The sequence below is a fragment of the Panthera pardus genome, unplaced genomic scaffold (genome assembly GCF_024362965.1).
Source record: "Panthera pardus isolate Hobbes unplaced genomic scaffold, ASM2436296v1 HiC_scaffold_1, whole genome shotgun sequence".
NCBI lineage: Eukaryota > Metazoa > Chordata > Mammalia > Carnivora > Felidae > Panthera > Panthera pardus.
Window position 1 is genome coordinate 62,200,651 of NW_026526654.1, and position 3,369 is coordinate 62,204,019.

Consider the following 3,369-nt stretch of genomic DNA (forward strand, 5'->3'; position numbering starts at 1 on the left):
ATTGTTAGGTCTGGTAAGTTTTTAACTGTGAAATAGCTTCAACTTCTATAGTCTCAGTAATAGATTTGGTTCTCTGCTATTTATTAAAGAAAATTGTTTTAGGGCACCTGGATGGCTCAGTCGGTTAAGTGGCTGAGTTGGGCTCAGGTTATGATCTCACGATTTGTGAGTTCGAGCCCCATGTTGGGCTCTGCTGACAGCTTGTAGCCTGGAGCCGGCTTCGGATTCTGTGTCTCCCTCTCTCTGTCCCTACCACGCTCACAATCTGTCTCTCTCTCTCAAAAAATAAATAAACATTAAAAAAAGGAAAAGAAAATTGTTTGAATCACTAACCATATGCCTATTTAGCCCTACCTACCTCATTCCCCCGAATGTGTAGCTGTTAGTCCTAGCACACAAATTTCTGTTAGTATTATAGCTGTACTTTGGGATTTTGCACTTTTGGATAACTACTGCAATAAAGTGAACATTTTTAAAAAACTGATTCTATTTAATTTTGACCCAGAGAAAGAAGTGCTTAATGAAGAAGATAGACAGGAAGTTGCATTCAGAAAATGTGATCAAATGATCCGAAAGCATTCATAATCACCAGTTAAAACCAACAACCTGATCAGAACAAGACATAAAAACAAATAAAAAGAACACATTCTTCTGAAAGTGCAGAGCTCCTTCTTTCCCTATCTTTCCCACACTAACTCCTATTCATGATTTTGATCCCTAAATCCCTAAAAGTGTTTTGTGCCCCCTCCAAATGCATCCACAATACTGTGCACCTCCCATCATTACACTATTTATCAGCTCAGTGGTTTTTATGTACCTCCTCCAGAGACACTGTGAGCATCTTGTTCACAATTATGCAATTGGCATATATGCCAGCCACCTAGTAGGCATTCAGCACCTATTTGTTAATTTACTCAATAAGGGTAGGAATGATTTCACGGTTATTTCTGAAAAGGATGATTGCTAATAATACATTTTTTTTATTTTAAAATTTCACTTAAATCCAATTTAGTTAACATATAGTGTAGTAATGATTTCAGGAAAAGAGTTTAGTGATTTATCACTTACATATAACACCCAGTGCTCATCCCAACAATGCTCTCCTTGTTACCTATCACCTATTTAGCTCTTCCCCCCGCCGCCCCAAGAACCCTCCAGCAACCCTCAGTTTGTTCTCTGTACTTAAGAGTCTCTTGTGGTTTGCCTCCCTCTCTTTTTTTTTTCCCTCTCTCTTTTTACCTTAATTTTCCTTCCCTTCCCTATGTTCATCTGTTTTGTTTCTTAAATTCCACATATGAGTGATATCACATGATATTTATCTTTCTCTGACTGACTCATTTCACTTAGCATAATACACTCTAGTTCCATCCACGTTGTTGCAAATAGCAAGATTTCATTCTTTTTGATCGCCAAGCAATATTCCATTATATATATATATAAACATACATACACATTATATATATATAAACATTATATATATATAAACATTATATATATATATATAAACATTATATATATATAAACATTGTATATATATATATATATATATATATAAACATTATATATATATAAACATACATACACATACACCACATCTTCTTTATCCATTCATTAGTCAATGAAATTTTGGGCTCCTTCCATAATTTGGCTATTGTCAATAGTGCTGCTATAAACATTGGGGTGCATGTGCCCCTTTAAATCAACATTTTTTGTATCCTTTGGATAAATACCTGTTAGTGCAATTGTTGGGTCATAGGGTAGTTCTATTTTTGATTTTTTGAGGAACTTCCCTACTGTTTTCCAGAGTGGCTGCACCAGTTTGCATTCCCACCAGCAGTGCAAAACTGTTTCCCTTTCTCTGCATCCTTACCAGCATCTCGTTTCCTGAGTTGTTAATTTTAGCCATTCTGACAGGTGTGAGGTAGCATCTCATAGTGGTTTTGGTTTGTATTTTCTTGACAATGAGTGATGTTGAGCATCTTTTCATGTGTCCGTTAGCCATACAGATGTCTTCTTTGGAAAAGTGTCTTCATGCCTTATGCCCATTTCTTCACTGGATTATTTGTGTTTTTGGGGTGTTGAGTTTGATAAGTTCTTTATAGAGTTTGGATACTAACCCTTTATCTGATATGTCATTTGCAAATAACTTTTCCTGGCCTTTTAGTCTTGTTGATTGTTTGCTTTGCTGTTCAGAAGCTTTTTATCTTGATGAGGTCCTTGCTTTTGTTTCCCTTTTCTCGAGAGACATGTCTAGTAAGAAGTTGCCATGGCCAAGGTCAAAGAGGTTGTTGCCTGTTTTATCCTCTAGGATTTTGGTGGTTTCCTATCTTACGTTTAGGTCTTTCATCCATTTTGAGTTTATTTTTGGATATGGTATAAGGAAGTGGTCCAAGTTCATTCTTCTGCATGTTGCTGTCCAGTTTTCCCAACATCATTTGCTGACAAGACTGTCTTTTTTTCCATTGGATATTCTTTCCTGCTTTGTCAAAGATCAGTTGGCCATACTTTGTGGGTCCATTTCTGGGTTCTCTATTCTGTTCCGTTGATCTGAGTGTCTGTTTTTGTGCCAGTACCATACTGTCTTGATGATGACAGCTTTGTAATACAGCTTGAAGTCCGGGATTGTGATGCCTCCTGCTTTGGTTTTCTTCTTCAAGATTGATTTGGCTATTTGGGTTCTTTTCTGGCTCCATACAAGTTTTAGAATTGTTTGTTCTGGCTCTGTGAAGAATGCTGCTGTTATTTTGATAGGAATTGCATTGAATATGTAGATTGCTTTGGGTAGTATTGGCATTTTAACAATATTTGTTCTTCCAGTCCATGAGCATGGAATATTTTTCCATTTCTATGTGTCTTCTTCAATTTCTTTCATAAGCTTTCCATAGTTTTCAGCATACAGATCTTTTACCTCTTTGGTTAAGTTTATTCCTAGCTATTTTATGGTTTTCAGTGCAATTGTAAATGGGATCCATTCCTTGATTTCTCTTTCTGCTGCTTCATTATTGGTGTATAGACATGCCACAGATTTGTGTACATTGATTTTTGTATCCTGCAACTTTGCTGAGTATCAGTTCCAGCAGTTTTTTGATGGAGTCTTTTGGGTTTTCCACATAGAGTATCATGTCATCTGTGAAGAGTGGAAGTTTGACTTCTTCTTTGCTGATTTGAATGCCTTTTATTTATTTTTGTTGTCTGATTGCTGAGGCTAAGACTTCAAACACTATGTTGAACAACAGTGGTGAAAGTGGACATCCCTGTCATGTTCCTGACGTTAGGGGAAAGCTCTCACTTTTTCCTCATTGAGGATGATGTTAGCTGTGGGTCTTTCATATGTGGCCTTTATGATCTTGAGGTTATGTTCCTTCTATC